Here is a 22,518-nt window from a genome sequence, read left to right as displayed (position 1 = left end):
AGATGGAGACCTGTTAGGGGGTTGGAGTGCTTACTTTCCTGGTATTTTTAAAGACAGATACCTGTTTTTGGATATGTATATGTTAAAAGCTGATTCTTCTCTTGTTTGGACTTAGTAGATTTGTAGATTTCTTCTCACCATATACATTATGAGGAATTTCTCACATGCAGTTGCCTATATATATATTTCTAGTGATTTGTTGGAGTTGCCATTTGCCAGACCATGAGAAACAACTGTTAGATTTTCAGAAATTTTTTGGTGACCAATACTGTTATTAAAAATCAAATTATATTAATGTAACATTTTAAATCATTTTAAGAAAATAACATATCCCAGAACTCATTACTTCTTGCTTATTTTAAAATTTTTGTATTATGCTATATGATTTCAGTTAGTCATGACTCTTGTGCCTGTACAATGAACATCTTATGTGTGGTATGTTTTGGCATTATGTCTTCCCAAGTCAGCACAAATTTAATGATGTCATGTTGGCAGGCTTAAATCAAATGTAATAGAAGTATTTACACCAAAGAAATCAGAACATTGCAAATCATGGATTATTTATGTATATTCACTATCTAGATTCAATACTGTAATGGATAAAATATTAATAGTGTAGATTAAACTAATATTATATAGAGCCTATAGCAATTATTTGTGAATAGCTCAAAAACTGAACAAATGTTTTTAATTTTTTTCCAATATCCAACAAGTACTATAAGCTGCAGCCTATCATAAATCATTCATGTGATTGTGGAACAACTGAAGTTCTAACATATATCTTCCTTATTTCACTTTCTGTTTACTTATGAATGAAAATGAAAACAGCAAACAACTTGCAGGTTTGAAGTACACTATTTCATCCATTACCATCATGTTTTGGTTACAGATACAAGAGTTAAGCAAAATCAATAAAAGCATTTTATGAGAACTGCTGAGATATATGGAATTTATAATAAACAGTATTGTATATTTATGACATTTTAAATTGGTGCTATATATCCTGTATATCATTAAGTTTATAATAAATTTATGTGCATATATACAGGCTGGCTTATTTTTTCCAGACAACTGGTGGTTAAACATTACTAGCACATCACTAGACATATATTTATTTACAAAATTGGCTGATGATTTATTCCTCCCAAAGCTCTAAGAAATTTAGTTTCTCACTATTAAATCCTAAGACAGGACAAACATTTAAGAAATGCCAGTTCTCTGTGAATATTACCAATTATCTGGTTCACCAAAAATATTTACGAATCCTTTACACCAAAAAATTCTGAGCATAGGTGGATGATTGTACTTTAGAATCTTCATCTTTACTGATGTTATTAAAACTATTAAGCTCTATGTCTCTTAAGCTTTAGATTTTTTGAGGTTGGAGTCAGATCATCCATTTCTGTCCCTAATAGAAAATAAATTACATATTAAAAATTCCAACAAATATCCAGAAATTCCCTTTCACTAAATTTGAGTCCAATATGAATGATTAATGTTATATATTTCAAATAATTCAGTTGTACAAGAAGTGAATTTAGAGTACTTTCTGTCAGCAGAATGACTTCCTGGTGACATAACTAGTGACATACTGGTTTCTCAAAGGAAAAATTACATTACATGATACAGGTATTGTAGGTAAAGATAAGAATATTATAGCATTAATTTTCTACGGACTTTGGAGTATTAAAAAAGTCATCTCTGACACCTTATCAAAATTTATTTATTTTTTATTTTTATTTGTTATTTTCAGTTATACATGACAATATATCAAAATGTATTTTGATATATTTATATAATCATGAAATATATCTTAGTATGTACATGATGTTGAGATTCACTGTGATGTATTCATACATGTACATAGGAAAGTTATGTCAGATTCATTCCACCATCTTTTCTATTCCTATTTCCCATCCCTTCCCTTCATTTCCCTTTTTCTAATCCAATAAAATTCTATTCTTCCCGTCTCCCACCTTATTGTAAGTTAGCATCTACATATCAGAGAGAATATTCAACCTTTAGGTTTTTGGGATTGGCTTATTTCATTTAGCTGATAGTCTCCAGATCCATCCACACCCTAGTGAATTTCATAAATCCATTCTTCTTAATGGCTGAGTAATATTCCATTGTGTCCATAGGCCATCATTTCTTTATCCATTTACCTATTGATGGTCATCTAGGTTGGTTTCATAGCTTAGCTATTGTGAATTGTATTTCCATAAATATTGATGTGTCTGTGTCACTGTAGTATACTGATTTTAAGTCCTTTGGATATATACCAAAGAGTGGCATACTTTATAATTTCTAATGTAACTACAATCTACATTTGGTACAGTTGCTGAACATTTCTCACCTCCCACATACTACAACACTGCTCATTCTACTAACTACAGGTATTACTCTAATACCACTATACTAAGGAACTTATATCAACTCTATAACATAATAATAAATATTATTTTCATATACATATGACAATACACTTAAGTATGAATACATAAACTTGCAAATATCGAATGTACATACACAATATTTCCAGATCACATATTAAGAATATAAACAAGGATTTGAGCCCAGTTTTGCCTAAATTCCAAAGTACCTAAACAAAAATAACAGTTTAAGTTTTAAAATAAAATATAAGTAAATATTTAAAGATGAAACAGAAAAGTGAATCTTTGAAATAGAGTATTTTATGAAAATAACTTATAAATTCATTTCCATTAACATTCTCATCCAGAAGGATATATATGTAGATATATACACTAACACACACAGAGACACATAATAAACTAAATATAGTTTTTAAAAAAGAAAAAAACAGACTGTGAAGAGCTAAAAATAACTGGAGTTTCTTCAATTCAGCTTTCTTACTTTAGAAATTACCACGTGAAGCACAGTCAGAATTTGGACTTAGCTCTAAATTGCAGAATTGGAAACTCTAGCTCTTAATACATTTAGAATATTTCATTAGTGTCATACCTCTTATATTAAGTCAATATAATTTTTAGTTATATCATGGAAAAAGAATTGTGATATAACAACTATACATTTTCTTGAAGAATGTTTATATTTATTTCATTTTAAATATGCTATGTGTTTTCCCCCCACCGCCAAAGGAACATAATGAAATGCAAAATCTCTTCTGAGAAATGAATTTTTTATCATCTGTGTAAAACCATACCACTATATACTGTGGTATTTCACTTAAAATTCTTGCCTTCAAAGGGTGTTAGAGGACAAAATTACAGATTATAGCAATTCCTTTATATCCAAACCCAGGCTAATGACTAGAATTCAGAGAGTAAAAAAAGTTGAATCACACATTTGAGCTAGAAATGGCCTCTTAGGCTTTTAGCCTGTCTCCCTGAAAGCAAGAGAACCAATTTAATCAAACAGTGTGAAGAGAGTGACAGATGAAAAGCGCATCAATCCCAGTGGGTCTGACATGACTTGAAAGACAAAATCTATCACAATGAATTAAAAGCCCAATGTAAAAGAGAAACAGACAGATGGACTTGATTTACATGCCCGCTCTATCAGAGCAAGGATAAAGATTGCGGAAGCCCAAAGCTAGCAGCCTGCTCCAGCTTCAGAGGAGGAGTGTCAGGACAGCACAACCCCCAAATGACAAAGCCACAGACACTCTCCATCTAACTTTCAGCCATTAGCTCGAACATTTGCCGTTTAGAGCAACTTACAAAGCATTTAACATCAATGAAAGTTTAGAAAGTGCACTTTAAAGTTGTTGCTATATTTGTGGGTAACTTTTAAAATTTCATTAGAAGAGCCTTACAAATTAAATCAGTGCAGTGGAAAACTTAGAGAAAGGACTTATTAAATAATTCATGTGTCCAAGAGTTTATGACTCCTTCGATAACACTTTTATCTTTGTCATACCAGTCAATGAGCACTCATCACTGAACATAACTTCTTAGTTTTTGATAACCATTAGACAACAAAAGGCCCAGAAAAAATAGTGTAGCTAAGATCTTTGCTTTTCCTATAAACTCTTATCATTTCCATCTTTATTATGGAATCCATCTTTATTCCTGTTCTGTCCTCCTTCATACTATCTGGTCTCATTGTCTTTTTCCTATTCCCCCTGACTCTGTGTTTTTCATTCTTCCTCCTGAATGACATAGCATCAGAATCGGTCATCTCAATGTGAGCTCAGTCCTTTTCTTCGTGTCCTGTGCTCAGGAGAGAAAGAAAGAAAAAGAAAATACCCCAGTGGAGCTTCAGACTGAAACATTTGATATGAAAACAAATTGTTCTCTTGATAATACCCCAGCTAATTAATCTGTAATTAATTTTTCTAATCATCACTAAAAACTCCTGTCCATTTTTTTCTATAATTCTTAAAGCTCTTTTCAATTATTTTAAATTATTAGGTTAAAGAACTTTCACAGAGATTTCCTCTAGATACTGATGGGATGAGTGGGATGAGGAACTCTCTGTTCCACCAATAATGTGATGTATCTTAGTGTGGAAGATATTCTCAAATATGTGTTTTGAGAATTTCCTAAATGACTACAGATAAATATTTGAATATATAGACACAGATCTTTCTATACTTGGCCAACAAAGTAGTATGGTTATTTTTTTGTCAAATATACATGATAGGTCTGATTTTTTTGTCCTTTTTTGCCATTTTGTTATTATAATAAGTAAAGGAATATGTTAAAGAATGGGAATATATGCATATAAAATTTATATAAATAGATATGTAATTTATAAAATAATAAACTAACAAAAATTCTAGGTTTACAAAGTCTTTCCAACAGTTATTTTCTATAAATCAAACAATGCATCATTTATTTTTGTTAGGAACAGCGTAAGAACTCAGAATGCAATACTTTACTATTAAAAAAAAAAATACCCAGCTGAGATCAAATTCAGTTTCAAAACAAAACCTTACTTTTGAAAAGTAGATCATGGAACTGTTTAGTTTAGGCTCTTTGACTTCAGAAGGAGAGAATATAAAAGAAAAATTGTTAGGAGATAATACTTTAAAATAGCTGTCAGGGAAAAAATTCTTTGAAATATTTAGATACAGCTAAAGAATGAAACTCTTAAAAAATCTTTAGTATATGCTTCCCATTTTATAACTTTTGATTGTTTGGCACATTCATCTTTGAATTTTACTTCAGTAAAAAAGCATTATTACCTCTTCAACTTTACATGTTAAGATTTTAGGAAAAATTTATATATTCTCTTCATTTTTAGTCTCTAAATATTGTGTAGAAAAAAATCATGATAAATGAAGGGATCTTATTTTTGAAAAATAAAAATACTATATTTATATCTAGTGAACACACATTCAGTACATCCTCTAGTCTATGTATTAAAAAATATCATACCAGTTTCTAAGAGCAAGCATATTATTTTTATTTCCTTTTTAAAAATTTATTTATTTTAATTAGATATATATGATAGCTGAATGTATTTTGATTAATTGTACACAATTGCAGCACAACGTTCATTTCTCTGATTGTACATGATGTAGCATCGCACCATATGGGCAGTCATACATGTACTTAGGTAATCATGCTCATTACATTCCATTATTTTTATTTCTTGATAATCAATGTAGTTTGCAAAATGACCAATTGCACTGAATCTAAAAATAACTGTTTTACCCTACTTTTTTGCTGCTGTGACTGAAAGACCAGACCAGAAAAGGAGAGGATGAAAATTTTAGTTTATTGTTTGCTCAAAGTTTCAGTCTTTAGTTAGAGGGCTTTGGGGGCCCAGATACTCAAGAACAGAGGCAGAACATCATGGTGGAAGGGTGTGGCATAGAAAAGCAGTTGGGAAAATGGCACCAGAGAGGTGAGGGGAGACTCTTGCTTACCAAGGACAGACTATAAACCCCAAGAGCATACCTTCTGCCATCCATGTCCTCCAGACACACCCTACCTACTTACAATTAAAACCTAGTTAATCTCTATCAGTTGATTAATGCACTGATTATATTAAGGCTCTTATAACCCAATCATTTCACTTCTGAACTTTTTTGCATTGTCTCACACAAGAGCTTTTGGGAACACCATAACGATAATTTAATTGGCTCAGTCATTTTGCTGCCTGTTAAATGGTATCATGTATCCATGTAAATCTCTAGAGAAATTATATTTTGTGACATTCTTGAGTAACCAACTGTAATTTTAAATGTCTTCCACATAGACAAACACATAAACAGAATTTCTTTAAGATATAAATTCTTAGGAAAAGACTACATGAATAAAAATATCTATCTAAAGTAAGTTAATGCAAAAAGGATTTCAAAACTATTTTTTTTTCCTGGATATAATAAAATGGTGTTAGAAACAATATTAGTACCTATAGAGATTGTTGGATTATGAAAATGTATATTGTGTATTATTGTTTCAATAAATATAAAAATTTTGTATTTGACAGGGGTCAAGATTGCAGTACCAAAAGCCATTAAAACTGTCTTTAAACTCTGTATATGAGATGCCATCTATGAAGCTAAAACTAAGATTCTATGACTAAATATTTAAATGTTGTTTAAAAAACAAAACAAAACAAAGAAAGATTTCCGGGAGTCACTGTTTGGAGAAATTGTATAGCAGTTTACAATGATGCTACTAAAATGAGTTCCAAATGTATGAAAAGTAACTGTGGCTTTTGAATGTTATTTTAAAAATCACCAAGAATGATCATAACTAGTAATAAATTCACCAAGGCATCAATTTATTTGAAATTTAATTATTTTTCTTTTTATTATATGTGATACTTACTAAAATCATTACATTTGTCTATTAAAGCATCTTGGTATCCTCAGCTCTTATCCATTTCCTACTGTATTTTCAATAGTTTTGTTAAAATTTTCATATATATATATATATATATATATATAAATCTCATAGAGTATTGCTGAATAAAACATTATCAAACTGATAAGAACAGATACTACACTTGATCTTCGCCAAAAGGCCCAGAAGCAATAACCATTATTTATAATTTTTAAAATTAGAATTTATATTGTTCCAAGGATTTATTTTTATATAGTATGTGTATTACATTTTTATCAAGCAGACAGTGGAGGATTAAGAAAATCACTCAGTTCTGTTGAGTCACCAGGAAACTGAGCACAGGATATGGATAAACTAATGTTTTACAAAAACTTGTAAGAATGGTGGTCACCTTTCCTTTAGTTCATAGAATAAAAATGCCAGGAAACAAAACATCTGCTTAGAGATGAGAGATTTATTTTCTGGAAACATTTGTTTTCTTTTTCTTCTTATGAAACAATAGAATCTGGGATGCAACAGTAAAGTCCAGAGTAAGAAGTTAAACCAAAAATAACAGGATTATTTATAACCAGGTAAAGTGGTACAGCATATGATCCCAGTGATTCAGAAGACTTGCAGGAGGCTTGCAAGTTCAAGGCCAGCCTGGACAATTTAGAGAGACCTTCCTTAGAAATAATACATAAAAAGGACTGGGGGCTAGCTGAATGATAAAGGCCCTGGATTTAATCCCCAGCACAAAAGAAAGGAAGAAAGGAAGGAAGAAGGGAAAGAAGGAAGGAAGGGAGGGAGAGAGGGAGAGAAGGAGGGAGGGGAGGGTTGAAGGAAGGAGGGAGGGAAGGCAGGCAATAAAGCAGGGCGGGTTGAAAGTCTCTGTGTGGGACAGCTAGAGTACTGGTCTTTGCTGAGGGCCATTGCCAAGTAGGAATGACGCATCGAAATTTCCTTGCCAACATACCCCATGTTAAATGGACTTGCCTTGGAATTTCGCTGTTGACATTGCATGTAAGGTGACCTTGCTCAAGGACCAGGGCGGATCCGGGTTTAGAGCTGATTAGGTTTGAGGAAGTATCCGCTCCTTGAGTTTAAGGGTTCCCGGTTTAAGACAATAGGGGTTTTAGGGAAGTTGGAGGTTGAAGATTATTGCTGCTGGGTATAGGGTGTTCCTGCTGCTTGTTCCCGTTGAGTTCTCGTGAGATTCAAATGAGATTTGGAAAAAAGCCTCTTGGAGTAGGTGAATTGGGCGGGCAGATTTTGGATTTCTCGAGAACGTGTTTGTGTAGAGGCAGGTGTGAGTTCAGGAATAAAGAATTGCTGTTTGAATCTACAAAGCTGTGAGTGGCTCGTGATTCAGTGCCAAGCCGAGACATTGGCAGGTCTTATTTTCTCATCCAGTGTGCAGACTGAAAACAGGGTCCTTAACATCCAGAGAAAAGTTACTGGGACGTTTCAGTTTCATCCATTGGAAAATCGAAAGGTCTCAGGAAAAACATTACTATAATCACAGCAACCTGAGATGAAAATACTGGATGCATTTGCTTATTGGAGTAAGTGAACATTTCCCTTAATGGAGAGCTGTTAAAAGTAGATTATAACATCAAAAACCATTCTCTGGGAATCTGATTCTGTTATGGAGATTGACAGGAACTGACTTTATTGAGGAGTTTATCTCAGGATCAATGCCTGGGTGTTAAGAAGGAAGCAGGATTGAGTAGAAAGAAATGTCAAGCTGAAGTTCAGTTTCAACAAAGGCCTGAACTGTTTCTCGGGGGATGCTGGATCTTAGGCCATCATAGTTGTCCTTTATGCCCAATCATTAATCAGTGTTTAGTTGGGGATTATTCCAAGAAAAGTTGGTGACTTTTCTTGAGGTGACTTTCTTTAGCTGAGGTAAATAATGGAAAGGGCTCTTCATTTTCTCATTTATAACTAAGAGCTATTGGCTGCTCCCATTACCAGAAGCTAAGAAACTGAGGAATTGAGTTCTGCAAAGAAAATATGGACAACATTTGAGTGTCTACCGCGACCCGTCTTGATTTCTTAGAATTTTAGAAAGTCTCAGCAGTAGTAACTGAAGCTTTATTGTGATTGTGTCACAATCTAATTCTCCCTTTGCTGAAACTTATTTTCTTAGGTTTTATGCAATCATTGATGCCAAGAGCACTTTCCAATAAGATGTCCAACTGAGTCTACTTCCTGTGAAACACAACCTAGTATGCACTCTCAGTGACCTGCTGAATTCATACTTTCAAAACCCTGCAGTTTGGTCTCTATAGACTTAAGGGTTTCTGGTTCCTAGACAGGAAATTCTTTTCCAGACACCACAGTAAGAGTCCCATTAATCCTCAGATTAAGACTGTCCTTTCATTTCTAACTCCCTGTGTTATTAGATTGTCAGGAGAAAAGTCACAACCAGTCAGGAAGAATTAATTCTGTTTATCTGGATACAATATGCTCTCTGCAACACACAGGATAAGAAATTTACATATAGCATCGAGATGATCAACTTAATGTGTTTTTCACTCTCCATTTCCATTTTTATGATAAATTGATAAATGCAGTATGAAGGCCTGAGATTGTCCTGATGCACACAAGCTAAAGTCATGCAGCTGTGAAGATCTGGGTCACTCCACCTAGTAAACCATCTAGGGGCAGAGGTGCTGAGAGTAAAGAATGTCTAGAATAGATGGCCAAGGATGAATTTGGCAAGTACCAGTTGTGGTCTTGAGAACAGAAAGGTGAAAAGAATTATTGTTTTTTTTCTTCTAATAATTATAATATAAATTTTTCTTTGTAAAGAAAATTTAAAAAGTAGTTTTAATAAGCCCTAGTTAATTGATTATGATATAAGATCTAATGCAACCACTATACAATGGGGAGATCAATAAGGAAAAATCAATAGATCTTTGGATTAAAAAATAGAAATAAAAGAATTCAACAGTAATCATTTCAAATAAACTTAAAAACTTCATATGAAGAGCTCTCATGTTATTATTTCATTATTCACAAATAAAATAATGTTCTCAAGAACATAGGAGGGAAAAGACCTTAAAATAAAAACTGTATGACTCAGAAAGTATCTCAGAAAACAAATATATAAAACCTTGTGGTAAGACTTACATCTTGACAAGTGATACATTATACAGCATTGCTAATTCTCTTTTCAGACCCTAATCTACATGATGTTCATATGATGTCATAAAACCAAAAAGTGAATTAATAGATCTGACTTGCATATACAAATCTTAGGAAAAGAGAACAGAAGGAAACTGTTAGGAAAATGCAGGCCTACGTGAGAAGAAGAATGGTTGAAATGCGTGGAAATTTGAATGGAAAAGAAATGGTTAAGTTTGCTCTTTTCTTGGTTAATAGCCTTATATATCAGTATTTCAAAGTAGAAAGTAATATTATTTGAGAATTTGACTGAAGTATTCCAGGATGGCTGCAGCATCCTTAAAAAAAAAAAAAAAAAAGGACAAGTATAACTACCTAGCAAGGAAATTGATGAGCCCATTTTTTTTTCTTGTCTTTTTCTGTACTTTTTAATCCAGAGAACTAGATTCTTAGGTTTGAAAATGATAACTATAAATATAAGATGGTAGCATCAAATTATGTTTCCTCAGGAGTTTCTCTTCATATCATCTAAACATTAAATATGATGCACAGTGAAGCCTACAGATCCTTCCTAAACAGAAACCAGAATTCAAGATGATCAATAGCTACATTTCCAGAGAAACATTGCAACTGGAATGCAGTGAAACTGGAGGAATTCCACCATAATTAGAAGCAACAACAGATTTCCAGTTTCCAGGATAATGGATACACGTCATGGAAGTGGCCACCCTATCCTCATAGCAACAAAATGTCAACAACTCTTTGTAGATCTATCAGAGAATTGAGGTCACTCATCAAGCTGCTATACCAAAAACCGGAAAGGGGCAAATAGAGAAGCACAGCTCCCTGGAAAATGAAGATGCTGCCTCTGGAATCAGAAAGTGAGTTTTTGCTGGGGGTTGAGCATTGTTTACATTAAGATATTAAAAGCTCCATGGACCAATATCTTATGGGAATCTCCTGAAACCTTATTTTAGAAACCCTCCCATGTTCTCAGAATGACAATGATGAGCATCCTCTCCTGATTCTGGTTGTGGAAGGGGAGAATAATCACTTTAAATATAGGCCTATAGCATGTTGTCCTTAACAAAGAACATCCCAAGAAAACTGTTTGACTTATGGTAAGGGAAATAACTAACTCCAGCCCTTTCTAGCTTTCCTTTTGCATATGAGAGGAGAAGCAGTAAAGTTGAGAAGCACTCATGAAGGTCACAGTCTCTAAGCACAAACCTAGTAAAAGTTCTAAAATTAATTATGGCCCCACCTCCTCCCATACCATTCTACCACGTTGATCAGGATATTTTGTAATAATAGGGATCCCAACTGATACAACTGAATGGCTCAGAAACTACTGAAGATGAAGTCTCTAGGGAAACATATGGTAGGTAACAGAGGAGACATAACAGAACCCTCCATGAAATTTCAGCCTCTGGCACATACAGTCTCAGCAGAGGGTAAATCTGTTCACTCATTCCTAGCCTAACTCATTAGAAAGGTATTATCATGAAATCAAAAGCAAACAAACCCATGACATTTTTATTTCCTAACTTTTAATTATTAGTCATACTTTCATCATTTTTGGACATTGCCAATCTTTTCTTATATGTTGACCATTTTTTTTCCACTCCAGAACTTGTTAAATTGATCAATTTCTTTAAATTTTAAAGTCCAAGAGTCTCCAGATCTTTGACATACTTATTAAGGTTCTGAAATTTCTCTGTCTCTTTACACTGTGGCTTTTGTCTTTTAGTCTGCCTTTTGATTACTTCTGTTGAAAGACGGACATGGTTCGTTGAGTGTAAGAATCTAAGGGGACAAGGCCTTCAGTATGAGATTTTTATGTTTTTCTCTCAGTGAGATAGGTTATGTTTCCCTCAGTGCTAGATGTTAAAGGACAAATTTTTCTCTCTTGTTCCTGATTTGTTTGCCTGTGAAGTCAACTTCAGATTTCTCTAGCGACTTCCCAAAGGTCCAAGACATGTTCTTTCAGTTTAATTCCCTCATTATTATACAGAAGTGCGACAAATTAATGGCAAGGTCTGGGGCAACAGGACATGCTGTACTGTACATTACTTATATCTCAGTCTTTTCATAAGCCTATGTTCTGGGTTGTAACTACCACATGTGTTCGTCATTTGTGTTTGTTGTTGGTTTTTCTGGTTTGATTGGTTGGTTAGCTGTCTCCCCATTAGGTGTAACAAGAAGGCTAGAAGGGCTGAGGTTAGGTATCTTCTCCTTCCAGATGTGGAAGGCTTGAGGAGTTCATTTTATATATTTCTCCTCCTTTAGGTCTGTAAGGCTCTCTGAAGCCCCAGTCTTTTAGGATCTGGGAGAGTAGTTTCTCTTGAAGACAGGCCTTACTCAGCAAACAGAACTCTCTCTGCATGTGTTTAAAATGACTACTTATACCCTCTTCCCCTTGCAGAAAGAGGAGGAAATATTTCTCCAATCCACACACTTAGGATCTGATAGGTCTCCTATAGGTAAAGGTAACAAAAGTGGGGGCGACATTTCAAAATAGTTCCCCTGGCCCCTGGAAATTTTAACTCTCAAGACTGTCTACACACAGAGTATCCAAGCAATTCGTCTATTATAGTTTAAGTTTTCCTACCTCGCTATCTGTCTGTTCAAATTTTCAGGCAACGGTTTTCCCTTTGACCTCAATAACTCCCAGGATTCTAAGAAGTGTTGCTTACTTTTGGTTAGTTCATTTCCTTATATGTTGGATCAGAAACTGTAAGCCTGAGCCTATTTTTTTTTTTAGTAAAGGCTCAGAAAAATATAAATATGTCTATATAATACATTTATATTTGATTGATTGAGAATTTTCCACTTTAGAAAAGAAAATGTTCTATTTAAAAATGTTCCATAGGATGGAAAACACAATCAAACTTACAAACTTCCCACAGACAAAATCCCCTACACCAATTAAACACAATTTAAGAGCAATGGCACAGACTCAAAGCAAATGTAAGTCATTTAAAATTTTTTAAAAATCCAGTAAGTTATAAAGATTCTTTATTAAATAATTCAGTTTGGGGAACAATCTTAAGTATTAGAAGATAATAGAGTAGTATTGTAAGTTGTGGAAGGAAAATAAGTTAGAAAACATAACTTTAAAAGCAGTTAAAATATTTAAATACCAGGAAATGCAAGCATACCTCCAGGCAAGCATAGGTAGTGTATCACAGAACACTCTGAAAACACTTTCAGAGAAGTGGTATGTCAAACAGAAAAATGAAATCATGGAAACTTAATAAAATATGAGAATTTCATTTTGATATATAATAGTAAAGCTCACCGTTGCCCAAAGGAACAAATATCAAAAAATCTTAAAAATCTATAGAAAATAATGCATATGTATAAGGTTATCCATCACAACAAGAATCTGAAGCCAGGGTTACCTCAAAAGTGATTATTTCAGCTGATCCCAAATTCAGAGATCCAGAAAAGCTTCTCTATGGTTTTCTAGATGTTCTTTATCATAACAAAGGAAATTAACATAAATATGTATGTTGTTATCAGAGGAAATTGCCTACAATCAAAAGGGAGTTGTTATCTTACCTCTATTTTGAAAACTTATCCCCATTATCATCTCCATTTTTTATCACAGAAGCCTGCTTAACATGAATATATCTAAAACAGTTACTGGCAAAAAAAAAGAATGGAATTATGCTGATTGATGAGGAACATTCAATGTTTGGAGATTGAATGGATACCATTAAAACTATGAAAACCAAATAACTGAATGATATTAGGAAATGTACCATTTACGGGCTTAGTATTTCTATCACAAGAGGTCTATAATGATAGTGATGTGATAGACTTCTGAAAAAGAGAATCTGTACCTATTGGCTCAAGAGAAAGAAGGTTCTAGCTTGGAACTATAGGGGTAAAATGGTAGAATTGATACAGTTGGAAAACATGATAGTTTCTCAGCAAAAGTACCTAAATAGAAATAAAAGTATGTATATGGACAATGATACCAATAATAAAGTGCAAAAACTGGGAAAATTAATTCAAAACATCTTTACAAAGAAAAAAAATAATCAGCTGAGTATTAAAATGTTTCCATAGCTATAGTGTTCTAAGAATATATTCTATTAAGTATATGATATGACAGTATCAAGGGAAGGATAGAGCATCAATAGAGGGTATCAAGACTATTTGCAGTATTTTTTTTAACAAATGCAGTATATAGTATCTAAATTAGAAAAGTCAGGGTCTAAAAATATAAATACATAATTTAAAAATATGGAATCAATTACCAGGTAGAGAAAACAACTTCAATAATATAATGCTTATGGTGGAAAATATTATTGATCTGACCAACCTTCTCTCCTCTTTGCTCATTGTAACAGAATATCACTTCCCTGCTAGATTTCATTTCCCAGCCTTTCTTGAAGTCAAAAGAGGGTAAGCACTTGTCAGTAGTGAGTAGTACTGGTCATAAATTCTGTCACTTCTTTGACCAGTTTTAATAAGTGTTACAAGTCTGTTTAGCTGCTATAGGTTTTGATATTTTCAACTAAGAAAACCGACTAAATAAACCTTCTTATGTTTTTATGAAACTATGTACCCGAGTTACTCTGCTATACTAAAACCAATAAAAATATACTTGGATGCTAATTTCTGACTATACTACTCTGAGCAAAGAACATGGAAATATAAAGAGCTACTGTCCCATAATGAAAGCTTCCATTATTATAAAATTGTATGGGTACTCCTTGGTCTCCTACCAATTTCTCTATAAATTTGTGAAAGAGCAAAGTGACTCCCCACTATCCATGTGTCTGATTTAAGTGCACAGCACTAGAAGATGATAACAATATTAGTCACTTCAGTGTCCTCTGACTTAATACCTCTAGTCTTCCCATAAATCTGCCTGATGTCTATACCACATGTCCTTAGCATTTCCATCCATAGCCCTTGCTCCGAATCAACACAGTTGGCTCATATTACATATTTCATGCCAACGTGATGTGATGACAGCATATCAGCAAGAATAGCAAAATTCTTTATATCTTACATTATGACTTCCAACAATAGGAATCAATGAGACAATTTAAAATAAATTAATGATCAATGACGAGAATTAAAATTCAAGATGATGATTGAAATTTACAATATTATAAAATAGTCTCTTTAAACTTTAAAAGTTATCTTTAAGTAATCATGCACAATAGGCAAAAGTGAAAAAAAAGACTATAATAAGATTATTTTAAAAATGAGCTTAATTTAAATATCTTGAAGGGAACATTTGTTTATCTGTAAAATGGGAAAATCTAAAATGTCCCAACTGAAAATGATTTCTCAACAGATAATTATTTTTTAGACTTGATTAATAGACAGGTGACGTGCTAAATAATCTTACTATTTTCATGTGTGTTTCCAGGTGGCTGCAATAAAGGAAAATGTCAGTCAGAAATTTATTTTGGTTTTCTAAAATGTTAATGCAACACTTAAGAAATTCAAGTTTGTCATGAATTTTAGAGCAAAATATTAAAAAGTTTTGATAAATAATCTAGAGTAAAAAAATACTATAAAGAGAAAAATTGTTTGATAATTGCATTTCTAACCTTTTATACTAGAGATAATAAGACAGTGGGATTATGATTATATATTCTTGAGTAAAAATTATTTATATTTTAATCCAATGTATATAAAGGTATGTGCCATATAACTGTGGACATGTTATTTAATATGTGTCTCTTTTGAGACCATATGGCAGAGGTAATAAAGATATTAAATATTCATTGACTTTATGTATATCTTGAGAATAGTTTGTTTAAGTAGTACAATTATTATTATCTCCATTATTGGTGAAGAAGTGAGGACCCAAAGCATTATGTCTAAGATCACACAGACTTTAAGCAGCCAAGCTGAGATTCAGCTGCAGTCAGCCTGACTTCTTGGTCTATGTTCTAAACTACTAGTATTCTACCTTTAAAAAGGTGTTATATGATTAGGAAAATAAAACAAAAGAATTTATTGAATTAGAATTTATCAATAACTATTAAATTGCATATATTTTTCTTCTCCTTTTTCCCACACAGGAACAAATTTTGCTTTATATTTTCCATTGTCCTTTGCCAATCATCAGGCACATTGTATTCTTAACCTTACAATCTAGATTGTTACTATTCATGTCTTTCTTTGTTGTTTTAGTGGTATTGGCAACGACTTAACAGTGGTTTCAGTCTCAGATTATTTCCCTAGATAAAATACTTAACATTATCAGTGTTGTTTGACAAAATTGTTCCACTTGTTAGAACCTGATTATAGGCAAGATCCTATTTGATCCCTTTCTATAGGAGACCATTAATGGTCTCCTATAGAAAGGGATCAAATAGGATCTTGCCAAAGTTAACTCAGAAAGAATAGAGAAGTGGGATTGAGAAAGGAAGGCAAAGTTGGAAGTACTTAAGAGGTAAATGATAGTACCAGTGATGGATTGACTATAAAAATAAAGGAAACTCAGGAGTTTGGGATATATATGTCCTCCAAAATGATCTTTGGATTCCTGAGTTGGAAAAAAAATGGTTTATTGCTACAGATAACCAAGAATTTTAAGTTCAGTTTTATAAGAGTTCAGTGTATTGTCCCTATTGAATATATAAGCAGGGAATAATTTGAAAGCTACAAGCCTGAATTTCCAATTCTTGAGGGAAAGTTTAATTTTAAAGGAATCCAGCATATAAATTCTGGAATCTTCAGTTCAACCAAGACTTGTCATTCCGCATCTCAAGATCAGTCAGGGACTCTTTACCATGTAATACTTAAGGACAATCAGTGATGCTGATTTATGTGCTTGGGAGCTGCAAAAAGGGAAGGAGTGAACTTTTAACCTTTTCCATATCTGGAATCTAACATACATCCACAAAATGGGATTCTGGTACATACCACAATTAAACTTATAAACAAAAACAAATCAACAAACAAGAATAATAAATGGAATAAACTTAGATTTAAGGTCCGGAGTTAAACAGAAGACACCAAGTTTTAAAGGAGCACATACATTCTGGACTAGTGTGAGAGACTTACCAGGCACTTTTCAAGATTTTGGAAATTTTCATTACTTTTTCAAATGCATTTATCCCCAAGGATTGTCAATTTCCCTTCATTATAGCAGTAAAACTCTTAAAAATAATTGCAAGGAGACTTTACTGCCTCATTAGGAGTACAAGAGATCTGTGCTTAAGGAGTTGTTCTCCAAAGAGAATTTTGAGGTGAGAGGATCTTAAAAGGTAAAACAAATAAAGAACTAATATTTTAAGAGGCAGTTTCTTTGTTCCTTTATACCTCAGGATGAGCTCAGGATCAGAATGTATAAAGTAAGTCTCTATGTTTTCCTTTCTACTTTTTGCTTTCACATCCATTTTTTTTTCCCTTGGTGTGAGATTATTTTTATTTCTCTAATACAGAACTGATGAGGTGTGAATTTCAGGCTGATAGCTATGTATTCACCTTTCATAAAGATCTCTATGTGGCAATAGAAAGTGTTTGTTTTGGCCTAAGGGTTTTCTAAGTCTTATGAAGGCTTAAGAAATCCTGTTTTTTTTTTTTTTCCCCCAGTTCCCATGGAAGATAAAGAAAGGATGGAGAGGGAAAATGGAAGAAAACAAATAGTTAATATTAATATATTTCATTTTTATATCCAAATGCATAATCACAGATTAAATGCTGTAAGGAGATAGCATATGGTTTTTTATTGCTGCATAATCAATTACCAAAAACCTACAGTTTAAAATAACATACATACACTATTACACATTATCTATGGGTCAGATCTGGGCATAGCCTACCTGACTTCTCTTTCGTGGGTCTCAGAGGTTTGATGAAGGTGCTGGTTGGACAGCATTCTTATCTGCAGGCTGAAAGAATCCTCCCTCCTGTTTATTTAAGAGACTGGCCAACTTTGTTTCTAATAGCTATGTAACTAAGGGCCCTGGCGTTTGGCTGGGTACTGGCAAGAGGCCATCCTCAGGTCCTGGAGGCCACTGGCAGTTCTAGGAGGCTGCGCACAGCTGCTGGCCTAGACGGCTTTCCAACAAGAGAGCTGAGACAGGAGGGAGGTTTTCTGATCTGGGCTGGAGCCCTAACCCTCTGTTAAGGGCTTTTTTGATCAAGTTAGTCCTATGAAAAAAAAAAAATCATCCCTCTTTTGATAAATTCAGTTTTGTTAGTCATCTTTTTATTGCTGGGGCAAAATACCTAAGGTAAATAAACTGAAAGGAGAAAGGTTTGTTTGGGCACATGGACTCAGTCCTGTTGCTTTGGGTCTTTGGTGGCCAAGTACATCATGGTGGGAACATGTAGCAAAGGAGCCCTCTTCACCTCGAGGCATTCAGGGAACAAACTAAAAGAAGAAGGGGCTAGAGTCCCAATGTCCTCTTCAAAGGCGTACTCCCAGTAACCCAACTTTCACCAGCAAGGCCCCACCTTTTAAAGCTTCTACCTCCTAATAGCATCACCGCAGACGGGCAACACACTTTAACACATGCACTCGGTCCTCTGTGGGACACTCCAGGTTCTATCTCCAACTGTAGCATTCAATCCTATCTGGCTCCATATGAATATATAAAACTGTCTATTACAATACAGCTTGAATTATGTTCTAAAAGCATATTGCACCCATATATGTACGTTTTAGATTAAAGGAGAGATAGATTAGAAATGTATTAGTCAGGGTTCTACAGATGAATAAAACCATCAGGTTGAATATATGTACGACTACAAAAGCAGTTTATTAGATGGGATTATGCAATCAGAAGCTGGATAGTCCCAAAAGGGCCTTCTGCATGCTAGGGTGATAGAGGAACTAGTAGCTGTACACTCCAAGAACCTGGAGCCTCTGAACAAGAGGAATGAATGATACAAGCTCCAATCTGAGATTGAAGACCTAAAATCTCCCTGGAGAATCACTGGTGAGACTCCACCTTGAAAAGGAAGGAGCTTAAATGTCCTTGGATGATAATAGCAGCAGCAGATACGACTCCCCAAGAGGAATCCAGCTTCGGTCTGCTAAGGCTACCTATCTCCTTCTTCTGCGTTTTGTTCCATCTGGGCCCCTAGCCTATAGACAGTGCCACCCACTTACTTTGGCCCCACATACCAATCATCTCTAGAAATACCTTCATTCGCATACCTAGGAGTCTCTTATTCCTAAGCATCTCTTATCCTAATCAAGTCGATAGTGCATATTAACCATCACAAAAATATATCAATCAAAGTGACTCCTGCACAACTCTAACAATATGACCCAAACTGTTTTTGTTTGTTCTTAATTTAAAAATGAATCCCCTTATTTGATAGTTTCTGTTAGTTAATGTTTCTGATATCCACTGGGAAACTAAGTTATTCTATATTAAATTGCCTACGATGCAGTTATAACTTTATCCTACTTCTAAATAAGGTATTCTCAAATATTACCATGTGTGGCCTTGTTAAAACAGAACAAAGGACCTCAAATCAAGAGTTTCTGTCTGAAGTTGAGCCTTAGGCCTAGGAATTTCTTTCAATGACATTCCTCAGGAAGTCTAATAGTGTTGGTCCTAAAACAAGCACTGCTAATTCCTCTGTATTGCAACCACCACTCCAAGAGAATCCTTCAAAGCAGGTTGCTTCACTGATAGGAAAATAGTCAAAATTAGTTCAGGTTATGAGCCCTTAATAGTCAGAAGCATGAAATTTTCACAACAGAATAAAAGAACCAAGAGAACATCTCCCTTGAACAATCTAAATATTGGAGGTGAAGTGATACCCCCTACAAGAGCAGAGACTATAATAGACAAACAGCAGAATCAATGAGGCCCCAGTGATTATCAATGGAAGAATATCTGGAAGGTCACAAGCCAAGGGATGCACAGGTATAGAAAATATAGTCAGTTGACAGAAATAGCAGTAAAAGAGCTTAGGAGACAAGAGCTAGCAAAACACTAATTAGTGTCTAAGGCGGTCTTTTCTGGGGGTGTGTTAGGATGAAAGGCTAGTGAAACAAGTTTCCAGAGATGTGGACGCTTTGGAGTTACTTCTATTTGTAAAGCCCAGCTCTGTTGGGCTGTATTTTCCATAAAAAGCCTACCTGAAGGATTGGGGGTGTAGCTCAGTGGTAGAGTACTCACCCAGAATGTACAGTGTTTTGGGTTTGATACCCAGCATCACAGAGCTTACCTGTTCTGTCCACTTTACCAAGATTACTGTATTGTTATAATTATGATACAAATTTTATATCATAAGCTCTATCTGAAGAACACATAAATATCTCAATAATTACTCTCCTAAAGAATTATAATTGCCACCCTGACTTAAAATCCTGGATTGATGTTTGTACTTTGTAATCCAAGGAATCTAACATGTTATTTAAGCCATGCTCACCTGGCCCCAACCAATTGTCTCCTAAATGGCTGGCATTGCTCAGGTACATCCATTTTATGTATGATCCTACTCCATACCAGCTGGTAACAAACACAGCCCGGCTGTGTAGCTGGATAGCCAGGTGGGAGGGAGATTGTTCAATACCTTCTTGTAAATACACACTCTAAACTGCATATTTGTAATTAGAACAATGTCAGTGCCAGATAATTAAAATAGCACAGAGGGGTAAAATATGGCTGGATCTAAAGTCAGAAGAGAATTTAAACACAGGTGTAAAAGGGAATTTCTCAGACAAATGTTCTAGGGCAAGAATATGTCTGAATAGTGCTGGAAAAAATAGAGCAGGAGAGGTTAAGAGTCACAAGAAAGGACACCAAGAAGAAATGTGTGTTGGAAAAGAGACAGTGCAGGGACCAACCGTGGGCCACTAGTAGGACTTTGGTTTTTACTCTGAAAGCTGAGGGGAGTGATCACAATGTTTTAGCAGAGGAGTTACATGATCTGGCTTCATTTTAAAAAGATCATTCTGAATTTAAAGGACTGCGTATGCTCATTAATGAAGAAGCACATTCTGTTTCTTTAGAAGTAAAGGCAGTGTTTAAGATGATGGTAGGTAGGGAGCATGTTATATAGACATGGGAAGTTATCCTTATGATTTTGTTCACTACGATCATTAGCTAATTATAATGGTACACTCTCTTCTCTGTTATTGGGACTTAGCTGCTTGAGGGATTAGAGTTTAGTTTATGCATCAGAGCAACCTCCTTGCTAGAAGGAATTGCTGTGCACTGCCAAAATTGCAGGAGTCATTTAAACACCATTTAACTCCTACCAATCGCATGACACAAATTAAAACACTACTTTCTTTGTAAGGCTTTTGTAAAACTGCCCTCAACAGGTGCAAAGCCTCCTGCCTTTGTGCATGCCATATATTTCACATGCCTGCAGTTCAACTTTTATCACATTTTATCATATTTGTTCCACATAAGAATGAATTCCTTGAGAGCAGGGATAATGTCTTATTCAAATTTCACAGAACTCCCAGGGCTACAAGGCATGGAACATCACACTGTGACATATACATAATATTGAAAGTAAATAGTTGAACAGCAGAGGAAAGAAGTATCCATTTGCTTTTTCCTGCTGATGTATTCAATAGCTGTGTTCAGTTTTGTACCTTCTTCTGTTGCGATTTTACATGTTTTTACTGAGTTACTAAATTCAGAAGGAATCCTTGTGAATTTTCATGTATTTCTCCTCAGTTCTTGCTTTTTGTACTTTAAATGTTGCTGGATTTACGTATGTCAAAAGACTAAACTAGGCACGGTATTGCATGCCAGTAATCCCTCGCTGATCTAGAGGCTGAGGCAGGAGGATCACAAGTTCAAAGGCAGCCTCAGCAAAAGCAAGGTGCTGAGCAACTCAGTGATACCCTGTCTGTAAATAAAATACAAAAATAGGGCTGATAGGGCTGGGAAAGTGGCTCAGTGGTCAAGTGCCCCTGAGTTCAATCCCTGGTACCCATCCCCCCAAATAAAAAGACTAAGGAACTTATTAGAATTTCTATTTCCTTCAAGCACTATTTCATTGTGTTCCATAAAATAGCTTATAAGATATAAAACTTTACACAAATGTATTTGTTCTTGATTTTATTATTAAAAATAATTGTTAAAAAAATGGTGAGGAAGAGAAGAGAGACCATCCACAGAAATCAACACATTACACATGAAGACTGACCCAAAAATATATGTTATATGGGGGTCCATAAACTTTATTCCGAGACCATATAGATATTGGGCCAAAACTCAGTGCTCATATACCTTCTTTCAATGATTAAAAATGTTTAAGAAATTTTAAGTTGTATTCAAATATCCTGATAAATACAAGATATGGCATTAAAACAGAAAGGTCACCAGCAAAGTATATTTCTTCCAGAAAAGTCATATGTCTACCCAAAGCTCACTAGGCTATATTACTTATGCCACTCTCTAGTTTTGACACTAAATCTAAAGAAACTTCCCATAATCTTTGAAAGCCTAACTAATTTGTCATATTATAATCAAATAAGTCATAACAGAGATAATAATATAAAAGTGTTGAACATTAATCTTCAGTTACTCTGCATAGAAACTTCAGAAAATCCTTCCTTCTGAAAAACTAAATATCTACCACCTACTGCTGGAATGACTGGATATTACAGATGTTAATGCCTTTGGCATACAGTACCCACAACAACAACAACAAAAAT

At 34.3% G+C, this 22,518-nt stretch overlaps 1 pseudogene; it reads right to left on the bottom strand.

Annotated features, from left to right (window-relative positions):
* Nucleotides 1–6,870: 6,870 nt before the first annotated feature.
* LOC120888812 (U2 spliceosomal RNA) lies at nt 6,871–6,975 on the bottom strand (annotated as a pseudogene).
* Between the last annotated feature and the right edge of the window lie 15,543 nt (nt 6,976–22,518).

This window comes from Ictidomys tridecemlineatus, chromosome 6 (assembly GCF_052094955.1).
Source record: "Ictidomys tridecemlineatus isolate mIctTri1 chromosome 6, mIctTri1.hap1, whole genome shotgun sequence".
NCBI lineage: Eukaryota > Metazoa > Chordata > Mammalia > Rodentia > Sciuridae > Ictidomys > Ictidomys tridecemlineatus.
This window is presented reverse-complemented; position numbering and strand designations above follow the sequence as displayed.